The sequence below is a fragment of the Chiloscyllium punctatum genome, chromosome 40 (assembly GCF_047496795.1).
Source record: "Chiloscyllium punctatum isolate Juve2018m chromosome 40, sChiPun1.3, whole genome shotgun sequence".
NCBI classification, from domain to species: domain Eukaryota; kingdom Metazoa; phylum Chordata; class Chondrichthyes; order Orectolobiformes; family Hemiscylliidae; genus Chiloscyllium; species Chiloscyllium punctatum.
The window spans coordinates 66,421,537-66,435,436 of NC_092778.1; positions in this window are offsets into that span (position 1 = coordinate 66,421,537).

Here is a 13,900-nt window from a genome sequence, read left to right on the forward strand (position 1 = left end):
TCTCTTCTAGCTTATCAGTCCGTTTCACACTCTCCTCTTCAACAATACGGTCCCTCTCGTTCGTAAATACTGAAGAGAAGTACTTGTTCAAGACCTCTCCTATCTCTTCCGACTCAATACACAGTCTCCCACCACTGTCCTTGATCGGACCTACCCTCGTTCTCGTCATTCTCAGGTTTCTCACATACGCATAGAATGCCTTGGGGTTATCCTTGATCCTATCCACCAGGGATTTTTCATGCCCTCTCTTAGCTCTCCTAATCCCTTTCTTCAGGTCCCTTCTGGCTATCCTGTATCCCTCCACTGCTCTGTCTGAACCCTGTTTCCTCAACCTTATGTAAGCCTCCTTCTTCCTCTTTACTAGACATTCAACCTCCCTCGTCAACCAAGGCTCCCTCACACGACCATTTCTTTCCTGCCTGATCGGTATATACATATCAAGGACACGTCGTATCTGCTCCTTGAAAAAGTTCCACATTTCCACCACATCCCTCCCTGACAGCCTATGCTCCCAACGTATGCTCCTCAAATCCTGTCTTACAGCATCGTAATTTCCCTTCCCCCAATTGTAGAAACTTCCTTGTTGTGCGCACCTATCTCTCTCCATAACCAAGGTGAAAGTCACAGAATTGTGGTCGCCATCACCAAAATGTTCACCCACTAACAAGCCCACCACTTGTCCCGGTTCGTTACCGAGTACCAAATCCAATATGGCCTCCCCTCTGGTTGGACAATCTACATACTGCGTTAGAAAAGCTTCCTGGACACACTGCACAAACACCGCCCCATCCAATCTACTTGATCTGAAGAGCTTCCAATCAATATTTGGGAAGTTGAAGTCGCCCATGACTACGACCCTGTGGCTTCTGCACCTTTCCAAAATCTGTTTCCCAATCTGTTTCTCCACATCTCTGCTGCTAATGGGGGGCCTATAATAAACACCCAACAAGGTGACTGCACCTTTCCTATTTCTGACTTCAGCCCATACTACCTCCAGAGGCAGATCCCCCTCAAACTTCCTTTCTGCAGCCGTTATACCATTTCTAATTAGCAATGCCACCCCCCCTCCTTTTTTACCACCCTCCCTAATCTTACTGCAACATTTGTAACCAGGAACCTCCAACAGCCATTCCTTTCCCTCATCTATCTATGTTTCCGTGATGGCCACAACATCGTAGTCCCAGGTACCGATCCACGCCTTAAGTTCACCCACCTTATTTCTGAGGCAGCAATAAAATGGCTTCTTAATGCAAATAATGTGACAAAATGGCTTCTGGGCTGCAAATTGACAATTCTGCTTAAAGCTGCATCAAATGGTTTTTCACCCTGCTAAAGCCGCATAATTGACTTGACTACAGTATGTCTCTACAGAGATTAGCAGACAGTGCTTCCTTTATTACATCGAAATAACTAGACTAGACAAGACATTACTAGCCATCCTAATGGACCTTTAAGTGCAAGTGCAAAAACTCAGTTTGTGAGGTAAGAATGGTTTGAATGTTGGAAGACAAAGTTGGTTCCCAGGAAATATCATTGGGTTGAATTGCTGTCAATAAACCAATTCCATTAATTGATTGGTAATTGTCTGAATGTACTTTACGATTATGGCCTGTACCTCTCTTTAAGAAAAGTATAAAAAAGTCTTTGTTTTAAGCCATGTGCGCAGCTCCTTGATGAACATGAAAGTGTATAATCTTTGTGTTCCTGGACGATCTGTGCCCGGCCGTATGAGAAATATAATGTGAAGTCTGAAAGGAGCAGACTGATTGCGAGTGTTTATTGACCAATCACAGAACAGGGAGACTCTCCCAGGGGTCCAGATCTTCAGCAACATGACATCCCAACTCCTTTGCGCAATAATTAGATTAGATTAGATTGAAATTAATTGTCACGAGGATATAAAAATACAGTAAAAAGTGTTTTATCACATGCAAAACACAAAGTCTCGCCATACTGGGGCACCATCTTGAAACAATGAATATAACATAAGCTTTTACTGCAGTCGAGTTCATCTTTCCCTCTTCTTATTACTCTCTGCTGCTCCTCCTTTTGCTGCTTCACGTTGGCCGGGGTCTCTGTAACACACCCCAGGGTCTCGGCTACAGTCTCTGGGGTCGGGGTTACGGTCTCTGGGGTCTCGGTTACAGGCTCCAGGGTCTTGGTTACAGTCTCTGGGGTCTTGGTTACAGTCTCTGGGGTCGGGGTTACGGTCTCTGGGGTCTCGGTTACAGTCTCTGGGGTCTCGGTTACAGGCTCCAGGGTCTTGGTTACAGTCTCTGGGGTCTTGGTTACAGGCTCTCAGGTCTCTGTTACCATCTCTGGGGTCTCTGTAACCGTCTCTGGGGTCTCAGTTACCATCTCTCAGGTCTCGGTTACAGGTCCCACCTCTGCTGTTGATGCTGCTACCATAACCACCACGTCCAAGCTCGAGCCATAGGCCTGGTCTCACAACTCGTGCTCCCCCTCTGATGTACCTCCAGACTCTGCCCCTTGTCATTGACGCTCTGACCAACGAAGACAAGAGAGTCAAACACCTTCCTTACCACCCTGTCTACATGTGACACCATTTTCAAGGAACTATATACTTTCACCCACAGGTCTCTCTGTTCAACAACATTCCCCAGGGTTCTACCATTAACTGTGTAAGTCCTGCCCTGGTTTGTCTTACCAAACTGCAACACCTGTCATTTATCCAAATTAAACTCCATCTGCCACTCCTTGGCCCACCTGCCCACTTTCACATATTTGACAAATTTGAATGAAGACACTAAACAACGTTTTGTTGTCTACAATTTTTAAATACATTTTATTCCTGCTCTTGCAGAACTTTCACAGAACAGATGTTTACTTTATGGATCACTCTCTGTCTCTTTCTCAAATAAAGGCGAGAGTCTCTATTATTCTCGCAACATTACTGAGTGAAGCTGTGAAATCCCTGTTCCAATCGGTTCGCAATTAATTCAGAGAAAGAAAGGGGCTCAGCGGAATTTCACATCCTGTTACATAGAGGGAGATGTCACGTGTTCTGACACATCCAGGGAATTTGAAGGAACTATTGTGGAGGAAATCTATCAAGTGCAAAGATTGAATTTCTACCAAACATTGAATTTCAGGCAGCAATTGGGACAATGAAGAAAACACGTGAATTAATATAGTACAATGCACACAAAAAAGATAACCCCATCCAAAAAAAATAGTAGTGGATACTTATGGCACACAAAGAGGCCATTTGGTCCATCAAGTCTAGTCTGACTCTTCATAGAGCAATCCTGTCAGTTCCATTCCGCACTCAATCTGTGCAGTCCCTGGGCGTTTATTTCCCTCAAATACTCATTCAATTTCTTTCTGAAATCAGTGGTCATCCATTCCCCTCATGGTCAGTCCATTCAAGGATGTGAAGAAAGTGGAGAGGAGGTGGAATGAGAGATGTTCACAGCAATTGGTGGGCTATGTACAAATTTATTAAAATCTCAAGAGTTGGTCCTGTAAATGATATGAATAAACCAGTCCTATGGGGGGTGGGGGTTGCTCTTATGGTCCAGTGGTAGTCTCCCTGTCTCTGAGCTTGGAGATCTCGGTTCAAGTTGCTCCTGCTCCAGATGGTGTCATTATATCTCTGGATAGGTTGATGAAAGTCACCTATTACACCTGACCAAAGGGCTTCTGTGGCACGATGGTAGTGTCCCTATCTCTGAGCCAGAAATCCTGATTTCAATTCTCAGTTGGTCCAGAGGTCTGTCATATCTCATCTGGACAGATCAAACACTCAGTTTTGGTCTTCCTGCTTTTGGGAGGACGTTGTGAAACTTGAAAGGGTTCAGAAAAGATTTACAAGGATGTTGCCAGGGTTGGAGGATCTGAGCTACAGGGAGAGGCTGAACAGGCTGGGGCTGTTTTCCCTGGAGTGTCAGAGGCTGAGGGGTGACCTTATAGAGGTTTATAAAATCATGAGGGGCATGGATAGGGTAAATAGACAGGGTCTTTTCTCCAGGAAAGCAGAGTCCAGAGCTAGAGGGCATTGGTTTAGGGTGAGGGGGGTAAGATTTAAAAGGGCTGGGAGGGTTACCTTTTCACCCAGAGGGTGGTATGTGTATGGAATGAGCTGCCAGAGGATGTGGTGGAGGCTGGTACAATTACAACATTTAACAGGCACCTGGATGGGTATATGAATAGGAAGGGTTTAGAGGGATATGGGCCAAGTGCTGACAAATGGGACTAGATAAATTTAGGGCATCTGGTCAGCATGGACGAGTTAGACCAGAGGGTCTGTTTCCATGCTTTGGAGATGCCGGTGTTGGACTGGGAAGGACAAAGTTAAAAAGCACACAACACCAGGTTATAGTTCAACAGGTTGAATTGGAAGCACGAGCTTTCAGAGCAACGCTCCTTCATCAGGTGAGAGAGGAGGGCTCAATCCTAACATACAGAATTTATAGCAAAAATTTACAGTCTGATGTATCTGAACAATTGATTAGGTAAAAACAATGACTGCAGATGCTGGAAAGCAAATACTGGATTAGTGGTGCTGGAAGAGCACAGCAGTTCAGGCAGCATCCAACGATGGAGGAGTCCAAGGACCTGCATGTCCTTGGTGGACACCCGGACCAACCAACCCAACCACCCCGTGGCTCAACACTTCAACTCCCCCTCCCACTTCACCAAGGACATGCAGGTCCTTGGACTCCTCCATCGCCAGACCATAGCAATGTGACGGTTGGAGGAAGAATGCCTCATCTTCCGCCTAGGAACCCTCCAACCACAAGGGATGAACTCAGATTTCTCCAGTTTTCTCATTTCCCCTCCCTCCACCTTGTCTCAGTCAAATCCCTCGAACTCAGCACCGCCTTCCTAACCTGCAATCTTCTTCCTGACCTCTCCGCCCCCACCCCCACTCCGGCCTATTACCCTCATCTTGACCTCCTTCCACCTATCGCATTTCCAATGCCCCTCCCCCAAGTCCCTCCTCCCTACCTTTTATCTTAGCCTGCTGGACACACTTTCCTCATTCCTGAAGAAGGGCTCATGCCCGAAACGTCGATTCTCCTGCTCCTTGGATGCTGCCTGACCTGCTGCCTGACCTGGTGGTTGGGTTGGTTGGTCCGGGTGTCCCAGAGGTGTTCCACAAGTAGGCGGCCTGTCTCCCCAATATAGAGGAGGCCACATCGGGTGCAGCGGATGCAATAAATGATGTGTGTGGAGGTGCAGGTGAATTTGTGGCGGATATGGAAGGATCCCTTGGGGCTTTGGAGGGAAGTGAGGGGGGAGGTGTGGGCGCAAGTTTTGCATTTCTTGCGGTTGCAGGAGAAGGTGCCGGGAGTGGAGGTTGGGTTGGTGGGGGGTGTGGACCTGACGAGGGAGTCACGGAGGGAGTGGTCTTTTGAAACGCTGATAGGGGAGGGAAGGGAAATATATTCCTGGTGGTGGGGTCCGTTTGGAGGTGGCGGAAATGACAGTGGAGATACGCTGTACATGGAGGTTGGTGGGGTAGTAGGTGAGGACCAGTGGGGTTCTGTCCTGGTGGCGGTTGGAGGGGCGGGGCTTAAGGGCGGAGGAGTGGGAAGTGGAGGAGATGCTGTGGAGGGCATCGTCGACCACGTCTGGGGGGAAATTGCGGTCTTTGAAGAAGGAGGCCATCTGGGTTGTACGGTATTGACGCCATCCCATATTCCCAATTCCTTCGTCTCCGCCGCATCTGCTCCCAGGAAAAACTCCTCAGCAGAGAACACAGGGGGCCAACACCTTCAACATATTGTCTAACTATCACCATTGTTAACAGCGAACCAGAGAATGCAACTTTAAAAAAAAGGTTTTGTGATTTACACATGAAAGAAGTGAAACTATCACCGTATTCTAACAGATGAAAGGCTTAACAGACAATCAATTGTTCAGTTACATCACACTGTAAACATTTGCTATAAATTCCGTGTGTTAGGATTGAGCCCTCCACTATCACCTGATGAAGGAGCATCGCTCCGAAAGCTAGTGCTTCCAATTAAACCTGTTGGACTATAACCTGGTGTTGTGTGATTTTTAACTCTATTTCCATGGTGTACACCTCTATGACTGTATAATTGCATGAAAGTTAATTGAATAAAGATTTCAAAAATAAAGTCTGTTTTTTGTGGAAGTATCGAGAATGGAAAGAAGGGTTCTTGTGGTTCAAAGGTAGTGCACCTCCCTGTGGACCAGGAGATCGAGTTCAAAGCCCCATTAGACTAGAGGTGTGTCACAACATGTGTGAGCAGATCAAGGATAAGGTGATAAGGAATTCTAATTTGTGCTTCAGTAGAGATGACACACCTCTGAAGCAGGTAAGACTGGAACACAGGCCTCCTGACCCTGAGCTCGGGGCACCACCTTTGTTCCACAATGGTCACTTGTTACTTGATATATCCCACAAAGAGAAGTGTCTTTTTGGGGAGTGCAGTGCAAGGATTTCGGTCAGGAAGTCACAGGAATTATCTCTTCGTGAAACTTTGTGTTTGTATTAGACGCGATTGCAAATAGTGTTCAGGTTTGACTGTGGTGTACAGACATTATTGTTTCTTAAAGCTGATGGGCCTATTAATATGAAGTTGAACTTATCTGGGGCGAATGTTAAATAGACTATTTAAGCAGTGTGCTAAATATGATTAAGCAATGCACTTACAATCTCTCAGCAAACATAAATCAAACCCTTATTGCTGTTTTGAGGAAGTTCCCCGTGGCGTTCTGCTTTTACATGTATATGTTCTCTGCCGGCTAATCAGTGCTTTCACCACGGGGTGTTCTTTTGGATGCATTTCTGTTTTAGAGCAAATATCTGGAACAAGTTATCTGTCTGCCCTTAACAAACTGCAGTCATAAAGTGAGCAGGGTCACGGGTCTAGTTATTAATGTGCGATAATCCCCACAGACTGTCAGCTCTGCTGCAGGGTCACATTACCTGGGCCAATGGAGACACAGTCCAATTCCTCTGCATTCCCCCATCCTGACCTGATTCAGCACAACGTGACCTTCTTTTAGTTCGAGCTGGTCTCTCATGAGTTACCCGTGATGACATTGTTGAACGAGGAGCCAAGAGGTTGGCACAACAGAAACGACTGTTCAATTCTAATGTTTCGTTAAAAATAACAGTGCAGGTGGCAACCATTTCCTCCTGATCTCTCTGCTGGATTGTGTCTGCTGCTGAATGGAACGAGCTGAAACATGCACACACCATTTCAATTGTTTATAAATTAGGTCTGCAGCTGCATTTTATTGAAACCGAGAAAACAGGAGTAGGCCATTCGGCCCTGCCCCGCCATTCACTGTGATCATGATTAGATTAGATTCACCTACAGTACGGAATCAGGCCCTTCAGCCCAACAAGTCCACACTGACCCTCTGAAGAGTAACCCACCCGGACCCATCCCCCATGTTTATCCCTGACTAATGCACCTAACATTATGGGGAATTTAGCATGGCCAATTCACCCGACCTGTATATCTTTGGACTGTGGGAGGAAACTGGAGCACCCGGAGGAAACCTACACAGACACAGGGAGAAAGTCGCCCAAGGGCTGGAATCAAACCTGGGACCCTGGTGCTGTGAGGCAGCAGTGCTAACCACTGAGCCACCGTGCCACCCATTGGCTGATCATCCAACACAGTCCCCCTGTCCCTGCTTTCTCCTAACATCTTACAGTCTCTTTGGTCTTAAATTTACATCTTTCTTGAAAATCTTCAATGTTTTGGCCTCAACTGCTTTCTGTGACAGAGAATTCCCCCGGATCCCCACTCTCTGGGTGAGGACATTTCTCCTCATCTCAGTCTGAAATAGACTGTATCCTTAAAAATATTATCTTTGTAAACTGGGATCCCTGGGTTCTGGACTCCCCGACTCATCGGGAACATTCCCGCTGCATGTTACTTTGATCATCCTTAGCAATTCTATTGTCAGAGGGCTATCTGACACTGGCCTCATCCTAATGATCAAATTTAAAAATCGCACACCACCAGGTTATAGTCCAACTGGTTTATCTGGAAACACTAGCTTTCAGAGCGCTGCTCCTTCAAGAGGTAGCTGTGGAACAGGGTCATAAGATACAGAATTTGCAGCAAAAGATTACAGTCATGCAACAGGGGGGTGGGAGGGGGGAGGAGAGAGAAGAGAGAGAGCGCAATAGAGTGAGTGTGTGCATGATCATACAGCTGTGACTCCACATCTGGGTGACTTGGTCAAGAAGTGTTGCTTCAGACCATGGGGAGGGGATTTATTTCTGAAAGCCGTCAGTGCTAACAAGGGAATATATAAGCTGCCTCCGTGTACTAATTACTGGCGGGAAAGCTGTCAGAGCTTCTCAGGGCTCAGACACAAAGGCACGAGAATTATGGCAGAATTAAAATGGGTCATTATTAAAAAGATTAGTTTTTGCTAGTCTGTTTATCAGTTTTAAAGATATTTTAGGTGGGAGAGACTGGTTGAGGCAATTTATAATATGGGACTGAATGGCCTCCTTCTGGACTGTAATAATTCTGCAATTCTTAGACATGACAAAATCTCCAGGAGTCAGAACAAGCCAAATTGGTAATTCTTATTTTTGGTTCTGAGGTATACACTTATACTGAACCTGAAACATTATTTCTCTCTCCATAGATGCGGCCAGACCTGCCGAGTTTCTCCAGCACTCTCTATATTTGTTTCAGATTTCCAGCATCAGCAGGACTTTTGTTTTTATTGAAAATCCTGCTTTCTTAAAAAAAAATGTTCATCTTTTGATTGGTAACATCAGCATTTCTTGTCCACCTTTATCTGCCCTTGAGCTGATGGCAGAGACTTACATAAACTAAGATGAAGTAGTCTCTGATTAAAGAACATTTCTTACACTCCGCTGTAACAGAGTCAGATAAGATACCAAACAAATCATCGAAACAAAGGAAAAGAGGCTTCTATTAACTAATTTCTCTTGTATCCTATCTCAGGTATCCAATAACCTGCTGTCTGATATATATGCAGATAGCCTCAGACATTCATTGCCCAGATAGATAAAATGTCTTCCGCTGTGATGTAGTTCATTTGTCCAATCTATCTGTATATTATGACTGGTGACACTGCGTTAGGTGAAAACACTTCTTCACAACATCCTTTCAGCTTGTATAAAACACTAATGTGTTTAGCTGTGCAGTTTTAGACACAATTTGAGTTATGTTTAAAGCTGCCACACAGAACAGTAACGTGGAAGCAGTGCAGCTACTGAGTTCAGTCTGGCTTTTTTCATAAACATGTCCACTGTGAGGAAATGCACAGATTCAGCAGAGGCTGGAGATTTTTGTTTTTGCAGACGGAATGCTCCCTGCAGGATGTCCTCTTCACCCCCAAATGTGCATCATGCGGCAGGAAGTCTGCTGTTTGCTCGAGAACTGCTGATTGGGGTCACTTGGTTCAAAAGGAAAAGGTGGTAGAGATCTGTTTGACAAATGCTGCAACAAAAAACATTCTCAAGCACGCAGGAGAAGATACAGCACAGAACAGGAAGAGACAACCTATTTGTGATGGCTAAATCAATCTGAGTAATAGGAAACTCCATTAAAAAATGACACTCAGTGCACTGTTAGTCCCATTATATTGATAGTCGCGGTATGCTGATAATCGCGGTATGCTGACACTCACTGTGTAGTGGTAGTCACAATGTACTGATGGTCATGGTATTCTGATATATGTGGTATGCTGACACTCGCAGTATACTGACAATGACAGTGTAGTGGTAGTCACGTTATACTGATAGTCACAGCATTCTGATAGCTGCGTTATACTGATAGTCACGGTGTACTGATAGTGGCATTTCACTGATAGTTATGTTACAGTGGTTGTTGCTGTGTACTGATGGTCACGGTGTGCTGATAGTCGTGCTGTACAGAGCTACCTCAATTATCCGAATACCAATTATTGGAAAATCGGATTATCCGAAGGAGATCTAGAGGTCCCGATGGAAACATTACATCAAAGGTGTGTTTCCAGCAGTGATCGTGTCTTTTGTTTAGTGATTGAACAGGCACAGTCTCCAAATGAGTGACCTCCCGCCCCCTCTCTCTCCCAACACTTTCACTGGAGTTCTACAGAGGGGTGTACCCTGAACACCCCCTTCCCCAGATAATCTTTCCAACATTGTCCTGTACAGGGCAAACGTGGAACCTGTCAAAAAATTGCAGTAAAAAGTTGAGAGTTTGTGTGTGTGCGCGTGATATTTGGAGATACACCTCACAAAGGCAGCTGCAGCAGTCTTATTACTGCCCAGTCCAGCCGCCCTGGAGAGGGGCGGGGGGCAGATGGGAGGAGGCAGTGTTAGATGGGGTTGGGGGGGGGGGGGAACGGTTTTGGAGACTGGGGCAGGCAGGAGGTGGGGTTGGATGGGGTTGAGGACAGGGGAAGGTGTTGGACGGGTTTGAGGGTGGGGTCTCGCACGCTGTGTGTTGCCGGAGTCTCCTGAACGGGGAGCAGACTTTAAAAACTCCGAGCCCCAAAGGAATGACATTTTATCGATTAACCAAATAATCAATTATCCGAACGAAACAGTGCCCACCCATCTCCTGTGGATAATCGAGGTTCCCCTGTACTGACCGTCACGGTATACTGACCGTCACGGTATACTGACCGTCACTGTATACTGACCGTCACGGTATACTGACTGTCGCGGTATACTGATGGTTGCGTTAAACAGATATTCACGGCATGTTGATAGTCGCGGAATACTGATGGTCGGGGTATACTGATGTCTGGATTAGTGGTGCTGGAAGAGCACAGCAGTTCAGGCAGCATCCAACGAGCAGTGAAATCAACGTTTCGGGCAAAAGCCCTTCATCAGGGTATACTCATGGTCGGGTTATACTGATCGCCACGCTATACTGATTGTCACAGTATACTGATAGTCAGGGTATACTGATATTCATAGTATACTGATGGTCGGGGTATACTAATGGTCGGGTTATACTGATGGTTGGGGTATACTGGGGTATACTGATTGTCATGCTATACTGATCATCACAGTATACTGATGGTCAGGGTATACTGATAGTCACAGTATACTGATGGTCGGGGTATACTGATAGTCACAGTATACTGATGGTCGGGGTATACTGATGGTGACAGTATAATGATCGTCACGCTATACTGATAGTCATAGTCACGGTAGGGTCTTAGGTTCGATTCCAGCCTTTGGTGACTGTGTGGAGTTTGCACATTCTCCCGTGTCTGCATGGGTTTCCTCCAGGTGCTCCGGTTTCCTCCCACAGTCCAAAGATGTGCAGGTCATGTGGATTGGCCATGCTAAATTGCCCATAGGTGTATTAGTCAGAGGGAAATGGATCTGGGTGGGTTACTCTTCGGAGGGTCAGTGTGGACTGGTTGGGCTGAAGGGCCTGTTTCCAGACTGTAGGGAATCTAATTTAATCTAATATACTGATAGTCACGGCGTACTGATGGCTACGGTATACTGATAGCGACAGTATGATGATCGTCACGCGATATTGAGAGTTGCATTTTGCTGATAGTTGTGTTAATCGTGTTTGTGGCAGTCTGCTGATGGTCACGGTATATTGATCATCACAATATACTGATAGTTGTGTTATATTGATAATCACGGTGTACTGATAGTCGTAGTGTACTGGTAGTCGCAGTATAATGATTGTCATGGTGTACTGATTAGATTCCCTACAGTGTGGAAACAGGCCCTTTGGTCCAACAAGTCCACACTGACCCTCCGAAGAGTAACCCACCCAGACCCATTTCCCGTACATGTACCCCTGACTAATGCACCTAAACTACAGGCAATTTAGCACAGCCAATTTACCTGGCCTGCACATTTTTGGATTGTGGGAGGTGACTGGAGCACCCAGAGGAAACCCACGCAGACACGAGGAGAATGTGCAAACTCCACACAGATAGTATTCTGAGGACTGGAATTGAACCCGGGTCCCTGGCGCTATGAGGCAGCAGTGTTAACCACTGAGCCACCGTGCTGCCCAAAAGGTGTGATAGTCGCGACGTACTGATAGTCGAGGTATACTGATAGTCACTTTGGATGTAAGTTTGCCCGCTGTGCTGCAAGGTTCATTTCAGCGAGCAAACCTACATCTAAAGCCTCAACCTGAGCTACAAATCTTCTCAAAACTCACTGACAGTCACGTTATGCTGACAGTCAAGATATGTTGATACTCACAGTATGCTGATTGTCACAGAATACTGATAGTCATGCTATACTGATAATCTTATTATACTGATCATCGCAGTATACAGATAATCACATTATGATATAGTGTCCTATGTTATACCGATAGTCATGATATACTGGTAGTCACGGTGTACTGATGTTCACGGTATTCTGATAGTTGTGGTATGCTGGTTGTCCTATAGCCGCATTATACCGATAGTCATGATATGCTGATAATCACAGTATACTGTTAGTCGCGTCATACTGATAGTTGTGGTATACAGATAATTGCATTATGCTATAGTATCCTATAGTCGTGTTATACTGATAGCCACAGTATACTGTGAGTATCCGTATTCTGATAGTCGTGGTCTACTGATAATCGTGGTATACTGATTGTCATGGTGTACTCATATTCACGATATACTGATAGTTGTCGTATACAGATAATTGCATTATGCTATAATATCCTATAGTCGTGTTATACCAAAAGTTATGATATACTGACAGTCGCGGTGTACTGAGAGTTGTGTTATACAGATAGTCGCAATATGCTGATGGTCATGGTATTTAGATGGTCACGGTATACTGAGAGTATGTGTTGTATTGATAGTCGCAGTATACTGATACGGTATACCAATTATTGCGTCATACTGATAGTCATGGTGTACAGATAGTCGTGGTATGCTGGTAGGCACGGTGTACACATAATTGTGGTGTACTGATGGTCATGGTATATTGATAGCTGGGTTATACTGATAGTCACATTTTAATAGTTGTTATAGTAATTGTTGCGGTATACTGATAGTTGGGTTATACTGGTGGTCACGGTGTATAGATGGTCGCGGTATTCTGATGGTTGGATTATACTGATTGGTCATGGTATATTGACGGTCACGGTATATTGTTAGTCGTGTCATACAACACGGTATACAGATAATCGTATTATGCTACAGTGTCCTATAGTAGTGGTTTACTGACAGTCATGGGATACTGATAATCTCATTATGTTAATAGACATGGTGTACTGATAGTCACGGTATACTAAAAATCACAATATACTAAAAGTCACAGTCCACAGATTGCTGCGGTATACTGATGGTCACAGTATACTGATAATTGCATTGTACGGATAGTCATGGTATACAAAAAGTCACGGTATACAGATAGTCATGGTATACCGATAATTGCATTATGCTATAGTGTAGTATAGTCGCCGTCTACCGATGGTCGTGGTATGCTGATAATTGCATTCTGCTGATATTCACAGTATACTGATTACTGCGTTATACTGATAGTCGCATTTTAATGGTAGTTGTGTTATAGTAATTAACGTGATATATTGGGAGTTGTATGTTGATAGTCACAGTGTACTGAGAGTCGTGTTGTACTGATAGTCGCAGTATACTGATACTCACGGTATACCAATAGTTGCAATATACTGACAGTCGGGGTATACTGATAATCGCATTATGCTGATAGTCACGGTATACCAATAGTCGCAGTATCCTGTTAATTGCATTATGCTATAGTGTCCTATAGTCATGTTATACCGATAGTCATGATATGCTGATGGTCACGGTGTACTGATGGTCAGGGTAAACTAAAAGTCACAGTATACAGATAGTTGCAGTATGCTGATAGTTGCGGTATGCTGATAATCACAGTATACTGATCATTGCATTATACTGTTAGTCCCGTTTTAATGGTAGTCGTGGTATACTGGTAGTCGTG